This window comes from Euprymna scolopes, chromosome 26 (genome assembly GCF_053919585.1).
Source record: "Euprymna scolopes isolate OS-2025 chromosome 26, ASM5391958v1, whole genome shotgun sequence".
Lineage (NCBI taxonomy): Eukaryota > Metazoa > Mollusca > Cephalopoda > Sepiida > Sepiolidae > Euprymna > Euprymna scolopes.
In genome coordinates, this window is record NC_136507.1 from 41032653 (window position 1) to 41059243 (window position 26591).

The 26591-nt window shown below is 29.7% G+C and overlaps 1 protein-coding gene across 7 annotated transcripts in view; it reads left to right on the forward strand.

Annotated features, from left to right (window-relative positions):
* Window positions 1-26591, forward strand: part of LOC145247988 (GTPase-activating Rap/Ran-GAP domain-like protein 3) — a 513715-nt gene that overhangs the window by 218349 nt on the left and 268775 nt on the right. The window lies entirely within an intron of this gene.

The window sequence follows — 26591 nt, forward strand, 5'->3', positions numbered from 1 at the left end:
AGCTCGAAACGAAATTTATAAAACAGAATTTTATCTGATATTCAATAAAATCGGAATCAATTTGTCAAAATCGATTTTAATGTTTTGTAATTTTTTTAGATGATGATGATGATGATGATGATGATGATGATGATGATGATGATGATGAAGTAATTTATAACCCCCTTCCCCCGACCCAGGAACTGGTGCAACCATATCAGATTTCGTGATGATACCGGATGCGTAATCTAAAATGCACCAAACATTCTTTTGTAAAACTCAATCATGTTCTGCAAAGCCTCAAAACAAGAGCAACAGTCAAAAAAAAAAACAAAGACCATGAATCATAAAATTTGTCATCTAATTCAACATTTAAGAACGAGATAAAAGGTTGATATGACGCAAAACAAAACAACCAAATCCCACTGTGGAAAATGCGACACAAGGTCGGAAGGTGGTAATTTGGAAAACCAGCTTCTTAGGGGAAGAGTACTCTGGCCTCAAAAATTTCTGAGTAGCTTTGTGTCCACTCCCCGTTAGGGGTGCCTCATGTAATTAGAAATAAAGTAACAGCTTCTCAAAGTGCAAGAAGGTGAATATTGGAAAGGTAGACCTCCCAGAACATACCTCAGTCCGACAGTGTGGTGCCAGAAGACACCACAACGGTTGGTCGTCTGTCGGACAGATTATCGATAACATATCCCTGAATTATTTCGATTATTCAGACTAATATTTTTTTATCTCAAATGATATTCTTACAACGTTTTGACCGATGTAACCTCCGATTTTATTCAGGTGCGTGTTATCGAACTTGAGAATTCAGATAGTATTTCGAATTGGACCTTTTGTAACATCATTAATTGTTCTCTCTACCTCACTCACTCTAAACTAGTAGTTGTTTAACATTTTATTCGTTGTGTTGCAATCATGAGAACCAGTCACGACATTCTTAAGAACGCTTTTGTGATCGAAAATGCTGCAGACATACCGAAAAGATATGTCAATAATAACGTATAGCTTATTTTAAAAAAAAGTTTTCTTTAACATTAAAAATCGCATTAAGAAAAAAATACAAAAGAAACATGATCTGATTTGGCTTTTTTAAGGCAGTTTGGCCTTAAAAAATTGTATTTGGCATTTTCAGATCATAACGTACAAACTAAGTAAAGAATAAACAATGTATTATATAGATTCTTGTTTAGTGTTGCCAGATTGGCTTTTTTAGCCAAATTTTTCGAAATTAGCATTTTTTAAGTGGTTTTGCTTCTAAAATGTGTATTTGGCCTTTTCGAAGCGTAACGTACGGACAAAGGAAGAAACAAGCAGAATCTACATAATTATAAAGCTCAAATGACCTTGTAACGAGTGATGTATCCCACTTTCCGATATACGACATCCGATTGCGCATGCGCGCATAAACATTAACCCATAACAACGTAAACAAATAAACACAGATCGCTTCTTTTTCAGATTTTGGCCTGCGCACTGAAATATTAACGTTATTATTTCGAAATTATTATTTAACATGAGAAGAGTGGGGGTGTTTTGCCACTATTCTTTATTACAACTACACTGTCGCTATTTTCTTACAACTAATCAACTATAACCCGTTGACAAACATAAGAACAATTGTAGTAAAGCCAAGACTACTACTACTACTCTATATCCGTCCCTTTTCCTTCCTTCCTTCCTTCCTTCCTTATTTTTTTTATTTTTTGTTTACCTTTCTAGATACAAAATAGTTGTGTGAGAACGGTGAATTTGTTGACACATTTACTAATCTGTTTCAATATTAGTTTTATTTTATTTTATTTATTTAGGGTTTTTTTTTTCTTCAGGTTTTATTAATTGTTGTTTTTTCTGGATTTTAAGCTTCTATAACTTGGTTGAAGGATTCCAATATGGGTTTTTTCATTCATATTTCTCATCGGTAGGTTCATGTGCGTTTTTGCTGCTAAATGACTTTAGTCGGCGTTCGATTCGTAGGAAAATCATGTTTAATTTTCGATTTTTGAGTCATTATTCGGAAAAATAGGTAACTTTACACGAATAGGGGTGATTTTTTTATGTTTGAGTGATCCGTCTGTGATTTGTCATTTTAATATACTTTTATAGAAATGTTTCTGTTATGTAAAAAAAACTATTTTCTTTACGTCACAAGTGTTACGCTCATACATGAGTTCCGTAGCTAATATAACATACTGACCCAACGGATCACGGGTAGTCTAGTACTATATAAACGTGTGACATGGTTTTTATTTTGTCGATGCTATGATCCTGTTCGTGAGAGTTAACAAGAAAAATAAAAATTAGTGAACCTCTATTAATGCACTGAAAATAGCAGTTCATTTTAGATATTTAAAAGTCTCGTCGGCCTACGGTTAGCACCAACCACTGTGACTTCATAAGAAAAACTAGACCCAATTGAAAGGCATTCTCTTTACGAAGGCCACGACTCTACCAAAACTGGCTGTCCGCTTTTCGACTGCCTGTCGACTAGTTTTCTAAAATGCCGTTACCCTAAGCTATTTCAGGTGTTATCGACGTAGTCAACCTCCAAAAGAGTGTTGGTATTTTTAAAGAAATAAAAAAATAAAACAAAATAAAAGAAATAAGTTTATCAGCAGATCAAAAGTATAGGTTAGTTGGTTGGTTGGTTTGTTTTACGGCATATCAACCCTTTTCGGATTATTTAAGGCCGAATCAAAAGATTTTAAAGAAATATTTTTTAATAGAATATATTTGTTGTTTTCACCTTGGTTTCTATTTAACCCATAGTTGGGACCCTAACAGGTACTAAAACTCCGGGTCAGAGTTGACCTGGGAGCAATGGTAATTAAAGGGTGGCTCCACACTCCCCAAAGCCCACAAGCTGGGGCCTCACCATCGGATATAGTTTTAGGTCATATCCAGGACCCCAATTGAGGGACTTTTACACTCTGCAGGGGGGCAGTCGGCGTATTCTAATACCCCACCGACAGGGCCATCAAAAGTATAGGAAATTGTCCAACAAGGTACACAAATAGGAAATAAAATAGGATTGTTAATCAATGAGTTGCAGTGAAGGGGAACAACAGGCCAAATAATAAGTTCAATGTAGTTAGGATTACTTTACGGGAGTTTTAGGAGTGAAAATGAGTTTTGCAATTGTTTACAACGGTTAGCGACAGTTTATGAACATTTATATGTTAGCGACAGTTTATGAACATTTATAGGTGAGCGACAGTTTATGAACATTTATAGGTTAGCGACAGTTTATGAACAGTTATAGGTTAGCGACAGTTTATGAACATTTATAGGAAAGCGACAGTTTATGAACATTTATATGTAAGCGAAAGTTTATGAACATTTATAGGTTAGTGACAGTTTATGAACATTTATAGGTTAGCGACAGTTTATGAACATTTATATGTTAGCGAAAGTTTATGAACATTTATATGTTAGCGACAGTTTATGAACATTTATAGGTAAGCGACAGTTTATAAACATTTATAGGTTAGCGACAGTTTATGAACATTTAAAGGTTAGCGACAGTTTATGCACATTTATATGTTAGTGACAGTTTATGAACATTTATATGTTAGTGACAGTTTATGAACATTTATAGGTTAGTGACAGTTTATGAACATTTATATGTTATTGACAATTTATGAACATTTATAGGTTAGCGACAATTTATGAACATTTATATGTTAGTGACAATTTATAAACATTTATATGTTAGTGACAGTTTATGAACATTTATATGTTAGTGACAATTTATGAACATTTATAGGTTAGTGACAGTTTATGAACATTTATATGTTAGTGACAGTTTATGAACATTTATAGGTTAGCGACAATTTATGAACATTTATATGTTAGTGACAGTTTATGAACATTTATAGGTTAGTGACAGTTTATGAACATTTATAGGTTAGCGACAGTTTATGAACATTTATAGGTTAGCGACAGTTTATGAACATTTATAGGTTAGTGACAGTTTATGAACATTTATAGGTTAGTGACAATTTATGAACATTTATATGTTAGTGACAATTTATGAACATTTATATGTTAGTGACAATTTATGAACATTTATATGTTAGTGACAGTTTATGAACATTTATAGGTTAGTGACAGTTTATGAACATTTATATGTTAGTGACAGTTTATGAACATTTATATGTTAGTGACAGTTTATGAACATTTATAGGTTAGTGACAGTTTATGAACATTTATAGGTTAGTGACAGTTTATGAACATTTATATGTTAGTGACAGTTTATGAACATTTATATGTTAGTGACAGTTTATGAACATTTATAGGTTAGTGATAGTTTATGAACATTTATAGGTTAGTGACAGTTTATGAACATTTATAGGTTAGTGACAGTTTATGAACATTTATAGGTTAGCGACAGTTTATGAACATTTATAGGTTAGCGACAGTTTATGAACATTTATAGGTTAGTGACAGTTTATGAACATTTATATGTTAGTGACAGTTTATGAACATTTATAGGTTAGCGACAATTTATGAACATTTATATGTTAGTGACAGTTTATGAACATTTATAGGTTAGCGACAGTTTATGAACATTTATAGGTTAGCGACAATTTATGAACATTTATATGTTAGTGACAGTTTATGAACATTTATATGTTAGTGACAGTTTATGAACATTTATATGTTATTGACAATTTATGAACATTTATATGTTAGTGACAGTTTATGAACATTTATATGTTAGTGACAGTTTATGAACATTTATATGTTAGTGACAATTTATGAACATTTATATGTTAGTGACAGTTTATGAACATTTATATGTTAGTGACAATTTATAAACATTTATATGTTAGTGACAGTTTATGAACATTTATATGTTAGTGACAATTTATGAACATTTATATGTTAGTGACAGTTTATGAACATTTATATGTTAGTGACAGTTTATGAACATTTATATGTTAGTGACAGTTTATGAACATTTATAGGTTAGTGACAGTTTATGAACATTTATAGGTTAGTGACAGTTTATGAACATTTATAGGTTAGTGACAGTTTATGAACATTTATAGGTTAGCGACAGTTTATGAACATTTATAGGTTAGCGACAATTTATGAACATTTATATGTTAGTGACAATTTATGAACATTTATATGTTAGTGACAATTTATGAACATTTATATGTTAGTGACAATTTATGAACATTTATATGTTAGTGACAGTTTATGAACATTTATATGTTAGTGACAATTTATGAACATTTATATGTTAGTGACAGTTTATGAACATTTATAGGTTAGTGACAGTTTATGAACATTTATAGGTTAGTGACAGTTTATGAACATTTATAGGTTAGTGACAATTTATGAACATTTATAGGTTAGTGACAGTTTATGAACATTTATAGGTTAGTGACAATTTATGAACATTTATATGTTAGTGACAGTTTATGAACATTTATAGGTTAGTGACAATTTATGAACATTTATATGTTAGTGACAGTTTATGAACATTTATAGGTTAGTGACAATTTATGAACATTTATATGTTAGCGACAGTTTATGAACATTTATATGTTAGTGACAATTTATGAACATTTATATGTTAGTGACAGTTTATGAACATTTATAGGTTAGTGACAATTTATGAACATTTATATGTTAGTGACAGTTTATGAACATTTATATGTTAGCGACAGTTTATGAACATTTATATGTTAGTGACAGTTTATGAACATTTATATGTTAGTGACAGTTTATGAACATTTATATTTTAGTGACAGTTTATGAACATTTATATGTTAGTGACAGTTTATGAACATTTATAGGTTAGTGACAATTTATGAACATTTATATGTTAGTGACAGTTTATGAACATTTATAGGTTAGTGACAGTTTATGAACATTTATAGGTTAGTGACAGTTTATGAACATTTATAGGTGAGCGACAGTCTATGAACATTTATAGGTTAGCGACAATTTATGAACATTTATATGTTAGTGACAGTTTATGAACATTTATAGGTTAGCGACAGTTTATGAACATTTATAGGTTAGCGACAATTTATGAACATTTATATGTTAGTGACAGTTTATGAACATTTATATGTTAGTGACAGTTTATGAACATTTATATGTTATTGACAATTTATGAACATTTATATGTTAGTGACAGTTTATGAACATTTATATGTTAGTGACAGTTTATGAACATTTATATGTTAGTGACAATTTATGAACATTTATATGTTAGTGACATTTTATGAACATTTATATGTTAGTGACAATTTATAAACATTTATATGTTAGTGACAGTTTATGAACATTTATATGTTAGTGACAGTTTATGAACATTTATAGGTTAGTGACAGTTTATGAACATTTATATGTTAGTGACAGTTTATGAACATTTATAGGTTAGTGACAGTTTATGAACATTTATATGTTAGTGACAGTTTATGAACATTTATAGGTTAGCGACAGTTTATGAACATTTATATGTTAGTGACAGTTTATGAACATTTATATGTTAGTGACAGTTTATGAACATTTATATGTTAGCGACAGTTTATGAACATTTATATGTTAGTGACAGTTTATGAACATTTATATGTTAGTGACAGTTTATGAACATTTATATGTTAGTGACAGTTTATGAACATTTATATGTTAGTGACAGTTTATGAACATTTATATGTTAGTGACAGTTTATGAACATTTATATGTTAGTGACAGTTTATGAACATTTATATGTTAGTGACAGTTTATGAACATTTATATGTTAGTGACAGTTTATGAACATTTATATGTTAGTGACAGTTTATGAACATTTATATGTTAGTGACAGTTTATGAACATTTATATGTTAGTGACAGTTTATGAACATTTATATGTTAGTGACAGTTTATGAACATTTATATGTTAGTGACAGTTTATGAACATTTATATGTTAGTGACAGTTTATGAACATTTATATGTTAGTGACAGTTTATGAACATTTATATGTTAGTGACAGTTAATGAACATTTATATGTTAGTGACAGTTTATGAACATTTATATGTTAGTGACAGTTTATGAACATTTATATGTTAGTGACAGTTTATGAACATTTATATGTTAGTGACAGTTTATGAACATTTATATGTTAGTGACAGTTTATGAACATTTATATGTTAGCGACAGTTTATGAACATTTATATGTTAGTGACAGTTTATGAACATTTATATGTTAGTGACAGTTTATGAACATTTATATTTTAGTGACAGTTTATGAACATTTATATGTTAATGACAGTTTATGAACATTTATATGTTAGTGACAGTTTATGAACATTTATATGTTAGTGACAGTTTATGAACATTTATATGTTAGTGACAGTTTATAAACATTTATATGTTAGTGAGAGTTTATGAACATTTATATGTTAGTGACAGTTTATGAACATTTATATGTTAGTGACAGTTTATGAACATTTATATGTTAGTGACAATTTATGAACATTTATATGTTAGTGACAATTTATGAACATTTATATGTTAGTGACAATTTATGGACATTTATATGTTAGTGACAGTTTATGAACATTTATATGTTAGTGACAGTTTATGAACATTTATATGTTAGTGACAGTTTATGAACATTTATATGTTAGTGACAGTTTATAAACATTTATATGTTAGTGACAGTTTATGAACATTTATATGTTAGTGACAGTTTATGAACATTTATATGTTAGTGACAGTTTATGAACATTTATATGTTAGTGACAGTTTATGAACATTTATATGTTAGCGACAGTTTATGAACATTTATATGTTAGTGACAGTTTATGAACATTTATATGTTAGTGACAGTTTATGAACATTTATATTTTAGTGACAGTTTATGAACATTTATATGTTAATGACAATTTATGAACATTTATATGTTAGTGACAGTTTATGAACATTTATATGTTAGTGACGGTTTATGAACATTTATATGTTAGTGACAGTTTATGAACATTTATATGTTAGTGACAGTTTATGAACATTTATATGTTAGTGACAGTTTATGAACATTTATATGTTAGTGACAGTTTATGAACATTTATATGTTAGTGACAGTTTATGAACATTTATATGTTAGCGACAGTTTATGAACATTTATATGTTAGTGACAGTTTATGAACATTTATATGTTAGTGACAGTTTATGAACATTTATATTTTAGTGACAGTTTATGAACATTTATATGTAAATGACAGTTTATGAACATTTATATGTTAGTGACAGTTTATGAACATTTATATGTTAGTGACAATTTATGAACATTTATATGTTAATGACAGTTTATGAACATTTATATTTTAGTGACAGTTTATGAACATTTATATGTTAATGACAGTTTATGAACATTTATATGTTAGTGACAATTTATGAACATTTATAGGTTAGTGACAATTTATGAACATTTATATGTTAATGACAGTTTATGAACATTTATATTTTAGTGACAGTTTATGAACATTTATATGTTAATGACAGTTTATGAACATTTATAGGTTAGTGACAGTTTATGAACATTTATAGGTTAGTGACAATTTATGAACATTTATATGTTAGTGACAATTTATGAACATTTATATGTGAGTGACAATTTATGAACATTTATATGTTAGCGACAGTTTATGAACATTTATATTTTAGTGACAGTTTATGAACATTTATATGTTAGTGACAGTTTATGAACATTTATATGTTAGCGACAGTTTATGAACATTTATATGTTAGTGACAGTTTATGAACATTTATATGTTAGCGACAGTTTATGAACATTTATATGTTAGTGACAATTTATGAACATTTATAGGTTAGTGACAGTTTATGAACATTTATATGTTAGTGACAGTTTATGAACATTTATATGTTAGTGACAGTTTATGAACATTTATATGTTAGTGACAGTTTATGAACATTTATATGTTAGTGACAGTTTATGAACATTTATATGTTAGCGACAGTTTATGAACATTTATATGTTAGTGACAGTTTATGAACATTTATATGTTAGTGACAGTTTATGAACATTTATATGTTAGTGACAGTTTATGAACATTTATAGGTTAGCGACAGTTTATGAACATTTATATGTTAGTGACAGTTTATGAACATTTATATGTTAGTTACAATTTATGAACATTTATATGTTAGTGACAGTTTATGAACATTTATAGGTTAGTTACAGTTTATGAACATTTATATGTTAGTGACAGTTTATGAACATTTATATGTTAGTGACAGTTTATGAACATTTATATGTTAGCGACAGTTTATGAACATTTATATGTTAGTGACAGTTTATGAACATTTATATGTTAGTGACAGTTTATGAACATTTATATGTTAGTGACAGTTTATGAACATTTATATGTTAGTGACAGTTTATGAACATTTATATGTTAGTGACAGTTTATGAACATTTATATGTTAGTGACAGTTTATGAACATTTATATGTTAGTGACAGTTTATGAACATTTATATGTTAGTGACAGTTTATGAACATTTATATGTTAGTGACAGTTTATGAACATTTATAGGTTAGCGACAGTTTATGAACATTTATATGTTAGTGACAGTTTATGAACATTTATATGTTAGTTACAATTTATGAACATTTATATGTTAGTGACAGTTTATGAACATTTATAGGTTAGTTACAGTTTATGAACATTTATATGTTAGTGACAGTTTATGAACATTTATATGTTAGTGACAGTTTATGAACATTTATATGTTAGTGACAGTTTATGAACATTTATATGTTAGTGACAGTTTATGAACATTTATATGTTAGTGACAGTTTATGAACATTTATAGGTTAGTGACAGTTTATGAACATTTATATGTTAGCGAAAGTGTATGAACATTTATATGTTAGCGACAGTTTATGGACATTTATAGGTTAGCGACAGTTTATGAAGATTTATAGGTTAGTGACAGTTTATAAACATTTATGGGTTAGCGACAATTTATGAGCATTTAAAGGTTAGCGACAGTTTATGAACATTTATATGTTAGTGACAGTTTATGAACATTTATATGTAAGCGACAGTTTATAAATATATATAGGTTAGCAACAGTTTAGTAACATTTATAGGTTAGCGACAGTTTATGAACATTTATATGTTAGCGACAGTTTATGAACATTTATAGGTTAGCGACAGTTTATGAACATTTATATGTTAGTGACAGTTTATGAACATTTATATGTTAGTGACAGTTTATGAACATTGATAGGTTAGCGACAGTTTATGAACATTTACATGTTAGCGACAGTTTATGACCATTTATAGGTTAGCGACAGTTTATGAACATTTATATGTTAGTGACAGTTTATGAACATTTATATGGTAGTGACAGTTTATGAACATTTATATGTTAGTGACAGTTTATGAACATTTATATGTTAGTGACAGTTTATGAACATTTATAGGTTAGCGACAATTTATGAACATTTACATGTTAGCGACAGTTTATGAACATTTATAGGTTAGCGACAGTTTATGAACATTTATATGTTAGCGACAGTTTATGAACATTTATAGGTTAGCGACAGTTTATGAACATTTATATGTTAGTGACAGTTTATGAACATTTATAGGTTAGCGACAATTTATGAACATTTACATGTGAGCGACAGTTTATGAACATTTATAGGAGAGCGACAGTTTATGAACATTTATATGTAAGCGACAGTTTATGAACATTTATAGGTTAGCGACAGTTTATGAACATTTATATGTTAGTGACAGTTTATGAACATTGATAGGTTAGCGACAGTTTATGAACATTTACATGTTAGCGACAGTTTATGACCATTTATAGGTTAGCGACAGTTTATGAACATTTATATGTTAGTGACAGTTTATGAACATTTATATGTTAGTGACAGTTTATGAACATTTATATGTTTGTGACAGTTTATGAACATTTATATGTTAGCGACAATTTATGAACATTTATAGGTTAGTGACAGTTTATGAACATTTATAGGTTAGCGACAGTTTATGAACATTTATATGTTAGTGACAGTTTATGAACATTTATATGTTAGTGACAGTTTATGAACATTTATATGTTAGCGACAGTTTATGAACATTTACATGTTAGCGACAGTTTATGACCAGTTATATGTTAGTGACAGTTTATGAACATTTATAGGTTAGCGACAGTTTATGAACATTTACATGTTAGCGACAGTTTATGACCATTTATAGGTTAGCGACAGTTTATGAACATTTATATGTTAGTGACAGTTTATGAACATTTATATGTAAGCGAAAGTTTATGAACATTTATATGTTAGCGACAGTTTATGAACATTTATATGTTAGTGACAGTTTCAAAACATTTATAGGTATGCAAAAGTTTATGAACATTTATATGTTAACGACAGTTCATAAACATTTATAGGTTAGCGACAGTTTATGAACGGTTATATGTTAGCGACAGTTTATACACATTTATAGGTTAGCGACAGTTTATAAACATTTATAGGTTAGCGACAGTTTATGAACAATTATATGTTAGCAACTGTTTATGAACATTTATAAGTTTGCGACAGTTTATGGACATTTATAGGTTAGCGACAGTTTATAAGATTTATAGGTTAGCGACAGTTTATGAACATTTATATGTTAGCGAAAGTGTATGAACATTTATATGTTAGTGACAGTTTATGAACATTTATAGGTTAGTGACAGTTTATGAACATTTATATGTTAGTGACAGTTTATGAACATTTATAGGTTAGCGACAGTTTATGAACATTTATATGTTAGTGACAGTTTATGAACATTTATATGTTAGTGACAGTTTATGAACATTTATATGTTAGCGACAGTTTATGAACATTTATATGTTAGTGACAGTTTATGAACATTTATATGTTAGTGACAGTTTATGAACATTTATATGTTAGTGACAGTTTATGAACATTTATATGTTAGTGACAGTTTATGAACATTTATATGTTAGTGACAGTTTATGAACATTTATATGTTAGTGACAGTTTATGAACATTTATATGTTAGTGACAGTTTATGAACATTTATATGTTAGTGACAGTTTATGAACATTTATATGTTAGTGACAGTTTATGAACATTTATATGTTAGTGACAGTTTATGAACATTTATATGTTAGTGACAGTTTATGAACATTTATATGTTAGTGACAGTTTATGAACATTTATATGTTAGTGACAGTTTATGAACATTTATATGTTAGTGACAGTTTATGAACATTTATATGTTAGTGACAGTTTATGAACATTTATATGTTAGTGACAGTTTATGAACATTTATATGTTAGTGACAGTTTATGAACATTTATATGTTAGTGACAGTTTATGAACATTTATATGTTAGTGACAGTTTATGAACATTTATATGTTAGTGACAGTTTATGAACATTTATATGTTAGTGACAGTTTATGAACATTTATATGTTAGCGACAGTTTATGAACATTTATATGTTAGTGACAGTTTATGAACATTTATATGTTAGTGACAGTTTATGAACATTTATATTTTAGTGACAGTTTATGAACATTTATATGTTAATGACAGTTTATGAACATTTATATGTTAGTGACAGTTTATGAACATTTATATGTTAGTGACAGTTTATGAACATTTATATGTTAGTGACAGTTTATGAACATTTATATGTTAGTGACAGTTTATGAACATTTATATGTTAGTGACAGTTTATGAACATTTATATGTTAGTGACAGTTTATGAACATTTATATGTTAGTGACAATTTATGAACATTTATATGTTAGTGACAATTTATGAACATTTATATGTTAGTGACAATTTATGGACATTTATATGTTAGTGACAGTTTATGAACATTTATATGTTAGTGACAGTTTATGAACATTTATATGTTAGTGACAGTTTATGAACATTTATATGTTAGTGACAGTTTATGAACATTTATATGTTAGTGACAATTTATGAACATTTATATGTTAGTGACAGTTTATGAACATTTATATGTTAGTGACAGTTTATGAACATTTATATGTTAGTGACAGTTTATGAACATTTATATGTTAGTGACAATTTATGAACATTTATATGTTAGTGACAATTTATGAACATTTATATGTTAGTGACAATTTATGAACATTTATATGTTAGTGACAATTTATGAACATGTATATGTTAGTGACAGTTTATGAACATTTATATGTTAGTGACAGTTTATGAACATTTATATGTTAGTGACAGTTTATGAACATTTATATGTTAGTGACAGTTTATGAACATTTATATGTTAGTGACAGTTTATGAACATTTATATGTTAGTGACAATTTATGAACATTTATATGTTAGTGACAATTTATGAACATTTATATGTTAGAGACAGTTTATGAACATTTATAGGTTAGTGACAATTTATGAACATTTATATGTTAGTGACAGTTTATGAACATTTATATGTTTGTGACAGTTTATGAACATTTATATGTTAGTGACAGTTTATGAACATTTATATGTTAGTGACAGTTTATGAACATTTATATGTTAGTGACAGTTTATGAACATTTATATGTTAGTGACAGTTTATGAACATTTATATGTTAGTGACAGTTTATGAAAATTTATAGGTTAGTGACAATTTATGAACATTTATATGTTAGTGACAGTTTATGAACATTTATATGTTAGTGACAGTTTATGAACATTTATATGTTAGTGACAATTTATGAACATTTATATGTTAGTGACAGTTTATGAACATTTATAGGTTAGTGACAATTTATGAACATTTATATGTTAGTGACAGTTTATGAACATTTATATGTTAGTGACAGTTTATGAACATTTATATGTTAGTGACAGTTTATGAACATTTATATGTTAGTGACAATTTATGAACATTTATATGTTAGTGACAGTTTATGAACATTTATATGTTAGTGACAGTTTATGAACATTTATATGTTAGTGACAGTTTATGAACATTTATATGTTAGTGACAGTTTATGAACATTTATATGTTAGCGACAGTTTATAAACATTTATATGTTAGTGACAATTTATGAACATTTATATGTTAGTGACAGTTTATGAACATTTATATGTTAGTGACAGTTTATGAACATTTATATGTTAGTGACAATTTATGAACATTTATATGTTAGTGACAGTTTATGAACATTTATATGTTAGTGACAATTTATGAACATTTATATGTTAGTGACAGTTTATGAACATTTATATGTTAGTGACAATTTATGAACATTTATATGTTAGTGACAGTTTATGAACATTTATATGTTAGTGACAGTTTATGAACATTTATATGTTAGTGACAGTTTATGAACATTTATAGGTTAGTGACAGTTTATGAACATTTATATGTTAGTGACAATTTATGAACATTTATATGTTAGTGACAGTTTATGAACATTGATATGTTAGTGACAGTTTATGAACATTTATATGTTAGTGACAGTTTATGAACATTTATATGTTAGTGACAGTTTATGAACATTTATATGTTAGTCACAGTTTATGAACAATTATAGGTTAGCGACAGTTTATGAACATTTATAGGTTAGTGACAGTTTATGAACATTTATATGTTAGTGACAATTTATGAACATTTATATGTTAGTGACAATTTATGAACATTTATATGTTAGTGACAGTTTATAAACATTTATATGTTAGTGACAGTTTATGAACATTTATATGTTAGTGACAGTTTATGAACATTTATATGTTAGTGACAATTTATGAACATTGATATGTTAGTGACAGTTTATGAACATTGATATGTGAGCGACAGTTTATGAACATTTATATGTTAGTGACAGTTTATGAACATTTATATGTTAGTGACAGTTTATGAACATTTATATGTTAGTGACAGTTTATGAACATTTATATGTTAGCGACAGTTTATAAACATTTATAGGTTAGCGACAGTTTATAAACATTTATAGGTTAGCGACAGTTTATGAACATTTATAGGTTAGCGACAGTTTATGAACATTTATAGGTTAGCGACAGTTGATGAACATTTATATGTGAGTGACAGTTTATGAACATTTATATGTTAGTGACAGTTTATGAACATTTATATGTTAGTGACAGTTTATGAACATTTATATGTTAGTGACAGTTTATGAACATTTATATGTTAGTGACAGTTTATGAACATTTATATGTTAGTGAGAGTTTATGAACATTTATATGTTAGCGACAGTTTATGAACATTTATATGTTAGTGACAGTTTATAAACATTTATATGTTAGTGACAGTTTATAAACATTTATATGTTAGTGACAATTTATGAACATTTATATGTTAGTGACAGTTTATGAACATTTATATGTTAGTGACAGTTTATGAACATTTAACTGTTAGCGACAGTTTATGAACATTTATATGTTAGCGACAGTTTATGAACATTTATATGTTAGTGACAGTTTATGAACATTTATATGTTAGTGACAGTTTATGAACATTTATATGTTAGTGACAGTTTATGAACATTTATATGTTAGTGACAGTTTATGAACATTTAACTGTTAGCGACAGTTTATGAACATTTATATGTTAGTGACAGTTTATGAACATTTATATGTTAGTGACAGTTTATGAACATTTATATGTTAGTGACAGTTTATGAACATTTATAGGTTAGTGACAGTTTATGAACATTTATATGTTAGTGACAGTTTATGAACATTTATATGTTAGTGACAGTTTATGAACATTTATATGTTAGTGACAGTTTATGAACATTTATATGTTAGTGACAATTTATGAACATTTATATGTTAGTGACAGTTTATGAACATTTATATGTTAGTGACAATTTATGAACATTGATATGTTAGTGACAGTTTATGAACATTTATATGTTAGTGACAGTTTATGAACATTTATATGTTAGTGACAGTTTATGAACATTTATATGTTAGTGACAGTTTATGAACATTTATATGTTAGTGACAGTGTATGAACATTTATATGTTAGTCACAGTTTATGAACAATTATAGGTTAGCGACAGTTTATGAACATTTATATGTTAGTGACAGTTTATGAACATTTATATGTTAGTGACAATTTATGAACATTGATATGTTAGTGACAGTTTATGAACATTTATATGTTAGTGACAATTTATGAACATTTATATGTTAGTGACAGTTTATGAACATTTATATGTTAGTGACAGTTTATGAACATTTATATGTTAGTGACAGTTTATGAACATTTATATGTTAGTGACAGTTTATGAACATTTATATGTTAGTGACAGTTTATGAACTTTTATAGGTTAGCGACAGTTTATGAACATTGATAGGTTAGCGACAATTTATGAACATTTATATGTTAGTGACAGTTTATGAACATTTATATGTTAGCGACAGTTTATGAACATTTATATGTTAGCGACAGTTTATGAACATTTATATGTTAGCGACAGTTTATGAACATTTATATGTTAGTGACAGTTTATGAACATTTATATGTTAGCGACAGTTTATGAACATTTATATGTTAGCGACAGTTTATGAACATTTATATGTTAGCGACAGTTTATGAACATTTATATGTTAGTGACAGTTTATGAACATTTATATGTTAGTGACAGTTTATGAACATTTATATGTTAGCGACAGTTTATGAACATTTATATGTTAGTGACAGTTTATGAACATTTATATGTTAGTGACAGTTTATAAACATTTATATGTTAGTGACAGTTTATGAACATTTATATGTTAGCGACAGTTTATGAACATTTATATGTTAGTGACAGTTTATAAACATTTATATGTTAGTGACAATTTATGAACATTTATATGTTAGTGACAGTTTATGAACATTTATATGTTAGCGACAGTTTATAAACATTTATATGTTAGCGACAGTTTATGAACATTTATATGTTAGTGACAATTTATGAACATTTATATGTTAGTGACAGTTTATGAACATTTATAGGTTAGCGACAATTTATGAACATTTATATGTTAGTGACAGTTTATGAACATTTATATGTTAGCGACAGTTTATAAACATTTATATGTTAGCGACAGTTTATGAACATTTATAGGTTAGCGACAGTTTATTAACATTTATAAGTTAGCGACAGTATATGAACAGTTATATGTTAGCGACAGTTTATAAACATTTATAGGTTAGCGACTGTTTATGAACATTTATAGGTTTGCGACAGGTTAGTTATTATTTAATTCACTGGGGTAGCATGCTCTCTTTTTTCAGCCATGACTGGATAGAAGTCCTATGTAATTCGCGTAATTTACACATTTATAGAGGTTGAAGGATCAATCCTCAGTGCGGGCGACACTCAAATAAAATACAACTAAAATTAAATGAAAGATTTCGTTCGATATTCCGTGCAGATTCCCGAGTTCGACCTAAATATTTCCGAGTTCAACAAGATACCCCTGAAGAAAGTCGTAGGTTACATCCAGAACGTTGTCAAAAATTTAGAAACGTAAAATAAAAATATGCAAATGAGAAAAACAGGGTCACTCAAGCGAATAAACATTCATACACAATTCTAATAAAAGTTGCGGAGTCTGCGTTTACTAAGAATCGGAAGTTTTGAAATAAGTCGCAGTCGGCCTCATAAAAATATTAAGGGTCGGAGTTAGCGACGTATTTTTTTCATATTCGATGAATTAACAGACAGTATTTATATTGAAAGACAAAAACAATGTGTCGGAGTCGGAGTTTGGAATTTTCTGAGTCGAAATCGATATTTTTGGAATTTTAGGAGTCGGAGTAAGAACCTTTTAAACCCTAGGAGTTGTAGTCGGGTCTTACATTTACTGACTCCGCAGCATATACGACTTTCCTTTAGATTATTCCAATGGAAAACTCAAGTGGAAAACTCCGATGGCTGTCAGTCAATTTCCGTTTCATGTGGACTTTTTGTGAAATCCAAGGAGTCGTAATCAAACCTTATACTTTCCGACTCCGAAACCTTGATTCCAATATCGTTCCATCTAATCACGCGTCTCCTTTATGCAAGCATAATATTCTTCAAGTGCGTCTCTGTTTTCAACTCAATATGGTTGAGCACTCCTCCTTGTCTGTGTTTGAAGACAATCTGTTCTGTTTCTGGCTCCAATGCTGTAAGTTCTCGTTAAATAGTTTTTTCGACACCTGCGGTGCGCAATATCTGTTTACATATACTGTTTTCCTTTTAGATTGCTATGATGGAAAAACCTGATGGTTTCTAGTTCATTTCCGTTTCGTGTGGACTTCGTCTGACAATCAAATATTCAACGAATGGAATGGATGTTCTACAAATGAAGTTGAGCAATTTTCGTTCGCTGTCCAAGTCTTATGTCCACCTGACGCCTTACACAGGTCGAAATCAAATAAAGCAAGAATTAAATAATAATAATAATAATAATAATAATAATAATAATAATAATAATAATAATAATCCAAAAAACTTTGAAAAAGAATGGGAGAAATTGGAATCAGAGGAATGGCTGCAAAAATACAATGACTAACGATAATGAAAACGGCTGAAATATTAAGGAAAATCCTGTATTCTGTAACTTCACCTAACAATTTAATAACAATAATAATAATAACAACAGTAATAAGAATAAACATAATAGTAGTAATAATAATAACAATATTAATAATAATACCAATAATAATAGTAATAATAATAGCAATAATAATAGCAATAATAATAGTAATAATAATAATAATGATAGCAATAATAATAGTAATAATAATAATAGCAATAATAATAGTAATAATAATAATAATAATACCAATAATAATAGTAATAATAATAATTGTAATGATGATAGTAGTAGTAATAATAATGTTGATAATATAAAAAATGATAATAATAATAATAATAGTAATAATAGTAATAATAAGCATAGTAATAATAATAGTTATAATAACAATAGTTATAATAATAATAGTAGTAATAAAAATAGTAATAATAACATAATAACAGTAATAAAAAATAATAGCAATAATGATAATAATGATAACAATAATGATGATGATAATAAGATAATAATAATGATAGTAATAATAATAACAATAACAATAATTATAATAATCATAACAACAACAACAATAATAATAATAATAATAATAATAATAATAATAATAATAATAATAATAATAATAATAATAATAATAATAATAATATCCCGAGGAATAGAAAGGATGCCAAAAAAGAAAAACAGGAACACATAACCTATTATATATAAATCAAAGGACCCTGAAGAAAGTAAAAAGTAGAAAAAAGGACTTGGCCATGGCATGGATCGGCGACAAGAAATCATATGACAGAATCCCGTAAACATGGATAATAGAATGCCCGTGAATATACAATATACGAAGCAAGATGATCAATTTCAAAGACAATGCAATGAAAACATAGACATGAACCCGAAGCTGATGGGCAGTACATGAATTAAAATACAAAGAGGGTCTTTCAAGGGAATTCCTTTGCACCACTAATGCTTATTATAGTCATGATGCACCTTAGCATCATATTATTTTTCTTTTCATAAAATGATCTGTTCTATAAAAATAACGCTGCATGTTAGTAAAAAAAACATGCTTCCGTGGCGCCATGTATATCGAGCTAAATATAACGATCAGTGATAATTGATAATATTATCGAACATGAATATCAAATTCCTATTGCAAATAAACATAATTGAAATTTTGCTGTAGGTGTTTTAAACAAATTATAATTAGTTTCGTAGTTTCCTAACCCACGAATAAGGTCTATCTTATTAATATTAAGAAAATGCCGAACTGAATGCAAGTTGACATACAGCAACAGTTGAAAGCATGTATCACCTAATGTACATGGACAACTATTTGCAAAGACCAAGAAGAATTGGTAACGATAAAATCAAAACTAATAATATTCGAATAGAATTCGGTATGGAGAAGTGCAACAGACGGTATGATAGTGCTCAATCAAACGGAGATCAAGGCACTAGGTGAATATGATAGCTACAAATATTTGGGCGTTTCATAAACATACAACATCAAAGCAACAGAGATGAAAGAGAAAAATACCTAATGCAGAAGACTGAAAGAATAATTATCACGGCAAGGGACACTGAAGAAACAAAAAGACAGAAGAAGAAGAGACGAGGAATAAGACGAGGAAAGAAAAATGAAAAGAGAAAAATCTACGCGGACTAAGGATTTTTTTGCACATAGGAACCACCACGTATCAAGGTCCGGAAGCCACTCGAGGATAAGGGTTGATGGGTGTTCAGTAGTCAGTGGGATTATAGCGGAGTAATCGTAAGTAGTGGAAATTCTGCAAATTGGATTACTTAGGTGGACGGTTCATCAAGAACGTGTTTACATTGGACTTGAAGACAATCAAAGCAGGAAAACGGAAGAGAGTTCTAAGCAAGAAGCTTTATGTTACGATTGCATGAGACTAGTGAAAACACTTGGACATAGCTACAAAAAGGAGACCCAAAGAAGGAAACTGAATCCCTAATAACAGTCGCACAAGATGATGCAATTAAAACCAACCCCATCAAATCAAAGTTTGAGAACCCCCCCCCCAAGAAAACAGTAAATATAGATACTGTGGACAAAGAGATGAAGCAATAAACAACATAATAATCAAATTCAGCAAACTAGTTCAAAAAGAATATAAAAATAGACACCATCAAGTGGGGGAAGCAGCACACTGGCAATTATGTAGACGTTTGCATCTTGAACATCCAGACAAATAGTATGAGCACAAACCGGCAGCAGTACTGGAAAATATGTCTCAAAATACTGTGAAATATACAGACGGATAAACATATCCAACCAAGAAGACATGACGGATGTCATAATAGTGTATAAGAAGGAAAAATCCTGCCACATTGTAGATTTTGACGTTTCAGCAGACCACAGAGTGAAGATCAAGGAGATAGAGAAGCGGAGCAAAGACACTGAACTGGCCAGCGAGCCCAGAGGGATCTGTAAGATGAAAAGTCGGGATAGCATTAGGATAACACTAGGAGCTCAAGAACAATATTGAAGAGCTTTGAAAAGATAATGGGAGAGATTGGAATCAAAGTGATCGCTGATATTAAGGAACACCTTTGAACGCAGAGACTAACATACATGAACTGTAGGCACAAGCCGGACATGCAGAAACGGCAACAAATGTAAAGCACAAAGAAATATCACATGAAATCACAGAAAACTGAAAGTGTATAATTGTAAATTAACACCATCTGCACCCATGCGCCCCTGGGCCCTTGCGCCCCTGTACCCATTGTGTGTGTGTGTGTGTGTGTGTGTGTGTGTGTGTGTGTGTGTGTGTTACCATAAACTCGAGCCACACCAAATAAGTGAGGGGAAATACCGAGGAGAGAAAGAGAGAGTGAAGGCCAATGGTTGCTGTCAACGGGATATCAATGGTAAGCAGCTGTTGCGATAATGCAAATTCATTTGCAAAGGTTATCGAAAGAGATTAAGAGTACTGAGAAATCTGGGGAGACTTGTTGTCACTCAGACTCCAGGGAACACCGCAAGTTGTTCTCAAAGAGCAATTTTTGATGGTGGCTTGTGTGACTACTCCTAGTGAGTAAATAATAATGGCTATGAGGACCCATGAAAATTCCACGGAACAGTAACAGCATAGGTTTATTCAAATAGATAGACGGATGATTCGTCCCGCTATATTATGGGGTATTTACATCGTGAGGATATCAGTACTAGGAATAGTAGCTACATTATGAGACAATCGAGGAGATGAAAGAGGCTGTGGCGAGGGTCACTGAAACGCTCACATTTTTCTTTATTTTTTTTTTTAATTCCATTCACTCCAAACAAGCTACCTCAACAAATTAAGACACGACAAATGTACCAGGCACAGTTGCTGCTACTGATTCTTTACTGGTGTGGTATTTAAGTATACGAAACTAAGGTTTAACAAATTTGGGCACAACAAATAAAAGCAACAACAATGTGATCGAATGGTTCATGTTCAAGCCTAGTTTTATATTATTACTGAGTTCAGTTTAAGATAATATAAGAGGTGCCATTTAAAATCGCTGCAAATCCTTTCTTCGTTTGCATATTTTAAAACTAAACATTTATCAGAAGTGACTTTTCCATGGCATTCTATCGTCGAACCCAAATATCAGCTGACGTGATATTGTAAACAAACACAGACGGAATTTGATGAACGACATTATCATTTTTATTTATTTTTATTTGGGGGGGAGTAGTCCACCTGGCAAATTATTTATCGCAATACATAACAAGCAATAGAGGATTTATTCTATAATAATACATATGCGATTTGCATAAATTAAAGTATGTTTAAGCGTATTGTCTGACCGGGTAACGCCGGGCTGCCAGCTAGTATATATATATATATATATATATATATATATATATATATATATATATATATATATATATATACCTGCTCTGTTCACTCATTGAGCACTATTTTGGTAGACACATGGTGTTTCATTGGATGTACTTCTAGGAAACTAAATTCTACTGGCTATATATATATATATATATATATATATATATATATATATATATATATATATATATGTATATATGTTTTATTTTAAATTTGTCTTTCCATAAGCAGTAGTTTGTTGCTACACAGTCATGAGCATGTTTCGGTCTACTAGTATTTACTAACTAGAGACCTCATCAGGAAACAACCCTCATTTTCGGAAACGGAATTCTAAAAAGAGTAAATACTAGTAGACCGAAACATGCTCATGACTGTGTAGCAACAAACTACTGCTTATGTAAAGACGAATCTAAAATGTAACTTGCTTTACTTCTGTATTGAGCACTCTTGTATAAACCTCGTTATATTTCACTGGTTACCCTACCTTTGGAAAATAGCAACCTCAAATTATATATATATATATATATATATATATATATATATATATATATATATAATTATTTTTTACTATAATAATTAAATACCTACAGACATTAGTGTTTCATCCTTTCGGGAATCTTCAGTGCAGGGTGTCACGATTACTACCAGTCGAACGATTCGAACCCCGTATCACGAGACATCTCTGGCTCAATTAGCGGAGACCTAATCCATTCGGCTACCGTTAACCGCTTGAAATAATGTTGAATTTTAAACATCTTAATTGTAAGTGTTCATTTACGCCAGACAGACAGTGATCTAATCGTTATACGATGATCTACGCATAAGAGCTAAATTGACCGACTTTTAATTCAACTGAAAGTGCTCAACGATAAGAAACGAATTTCTTAAGGGGGCTGTCATAATTATTTTTTACTATAATAATTAAATACCTACATATATATATATATATATATATATATATATAGAGAGAGAGAGAGAGAGAGAGAGAGAGAGAGAGAGTAAGAGTAATTAGTTATTGTCCTGTATACTATCTTTCTTTTGTCTGTCGCTTTTCAAGTGGGCGTGTGTTCAAAAAATGTGAAACATGCGACTGGTCTCAACCCATTTGTTCGTCTCGGGAGACACGTGCACGTTATTTGCCACTTAAAATTCTCCAAATTGCTTAACTAAAAGGCAATAAAAATCAACTAAAGACATTCGCTAGTTTTTCCAAAGCCTCTTTTTCATTTCACCAGGGACACGTTTGTCAGATGCCATGCAGACATTTTGAACGCAAAAATAAAAAAAAAATGAAGTCCGTCCACGCAGTCTTATAAACAGTTCTGTCTATCGAACGACTGATCGGTTGCATTTAACATTAAAATCAAATTCCTTCAGTCTGTTATGTTAAATTTAAAAGAGGATTTTTAAAAATGCGTCGACATATTTCTGCAAGAGATTCTGTCCGTCTTCTGGTCGATCTGTGATGATTTAAGCTTAAAATATATATTTTAACTTATCTTTCAGATTACATTGTAGCAAAATATTCCTCTTAGTGTGCCAGGCTTAAGTTGGAAATATTATTTTAGCTGGTCCGTCAGATTTTATTCTAACAAAATATCCTCATTAGTCTGCCAGGCTTGTTAGAAAAATTTTCGCTTGACTGTCAGATTTTTTTTCAGTCTGTCAGGTTTAAATTTAGAATTATCATTTCGTTAGTCTGTCAGAATTAATAAGGACAAAGGATTTTCATTAGTCTGCCAGGTTTTTACCTTACTCTTTTTCACCATAAACAAGGCATATTGCCACTTGGAACGTTAGGGTCTACTATTTGGGATCATGTCTAACAGGAGATTGCGGGGAGTTGAGCAGCGAGATGTCTGTTCACATGATATTTACACTTCTGTAGGCTAGTAAAATCAGCGAAGCAGGAAAAAGGGAGAGAATTCCAAAATCTAGGAGTCCGAGGGAAGAAATTATTTCGGCATCTTGGGACTTCAACAGTGAAGGGTGGGATTTTGCTGCTTGACGGGCTACTCAGAGGTATGTACGTCGAAGAGGTACAAGTGCTACGAGTATGCCAGAGCATCTCCTTTAAAGAACTAGCAAAACAGGGAGGCAACATTGCGGAGATGGGGCGAAGGGTAGACTTTGGTTGCGAGACTTATTTGACTGGAGACTTTTTTTTTTGACTCATCCTAGTGGTAGATGTGCCAGTGAAGATGTGGCAACAATACTCCATGCATTGACGAATGCATGTAAGTGGTAAGTTTAGTAGAAATCATTCGACATTGTGATAATTTTAATCTTTGTCTCAATCCACAGTGTCGTTCTGTGGGGAGCTATACTGTTTTACTACTACTGCTACTACTACTACTACTACTACTACCACCACCACCACTACTACTACTACTACTACTACTACTACCAATCACATTGTTCCTACTGATACCATAATTGAATATTTAGGAATACACATTCTTTCTACAATACACCCTCCTGGACATGTCTCCAAAAGAAATGGAGATTATTAGCGTACATAACGAGTATGGCTAATACATCGGCCAGTTTCAGGCTCAAACTTGGAAGTTACTCTAAATTTAGAAAATACCCAAACAAAAATATGCAAATGCAACGACGGTAACAATAATAATAATAATAATAATAAGCGAGAAATCAATGGTAAGCGGCTGTTGGGATGATGCAAATTCATTCGAAGGAGGTAGAGAGGTCTGGACGTCTGGGGAGACTTGTTGTCACTCAGCTTCCAGAGAATACCACAGGTTTCCAATCAGATCGCTTGTTGACTTGTGTGAAAGCTCCATGTGAGCCAATAATAATAATAATAATAATAATAATATGATTTTTTAAATAAAAGAAATCGACATAAATTTAAAAACGTAAAAAATAACACAGTCATCTAGGACTACATGGCGTAACGGTTAACGCACTCGACCATAATACATATGGTACACGGTTCGAATCCTAGAAACAGTCAAATTACGCTGACGAGAAACATGTGTTCGCGGATTACTGCTTTATAAGTAAAATAATATATATTTGTTTATTTGTTTTTGTACAAAAAATATGAACTATCTGCTAAGGAAAATATGTTCCATGATCTTCATGGTTAGAAACTCTATTAGTCGAACAATCATTTAAAAAAACAAACAGTTAATAAAATATTTAAAAAACACTTTGAAATGAGTTAAAAACATATTTAATCTGAAAAGGAAACACTAGATAAATGGATAGTCCTTAATCCGCGAAGTTTCGAAGAAATACTTTCCTTCTCGTTAGAGGGTAGGAATTAGCAAAATGCGAGATCGGATTTTGCATGTAGAAGTATTTGATGAAACAACAAGTAAGTCAAAGATCTTACTTGCAAACAAAAGAAAGTGAAGCAGAGGGAATATGGTGAAGAAAAAGGTGATTACACATGAATGGATATATATATATATATATATATATATATATATATATATATATATATATATATATATATATATATATATATTAATGTTTAATAAAAAGGAATGCAAATATATAAACTATTAATCATAATAGAGGGTGATAAGTAGTAAAATGGATTAATCCTAATCTTATAAATACAACACTGATAAATTAAAAAATATATCCATTTTGAATTTGGAAACAATCAGAAACAGAATCTCACAGATAAGGAAGACATATTTTATAACATGAATAGGCTAGCCAAATTAACCAAGAGTAGGAAACAAGATCTTATATCTGCAACATTTGTTTTGGTTCTTGTGATTAAGAGTGGTAGTGTTTGATCAACACTGCTGGGCAGCCATAATTTAATGTACTGTTTTGTTTTTAAATCCTCGAAACAGTGTTTCATGGTAAACAACTAGTAATCCCTTAAATTATTACTGGTACTATAGTGAATTTGAGAGAGCAAGTTGATGCATTGATTGCAGGTGATTAAATGACTTACTGACTAAATAGTTTTCTAACGAATGTCCAAACGCCTAAGCTCCATTTGGGAAGGTTAAGCACTTTATGTACCAAGCCAAATCGTAAAAATTCACAGGCTGGTATAAAAAATATAAAACTAAATATGTTATATATATATATATATATATATATATATATATATATATATATATATATATATATAATTTAAAGGAGATTAGAACAATAGTCTAAAGAGCTGAGTGTATTTTAAT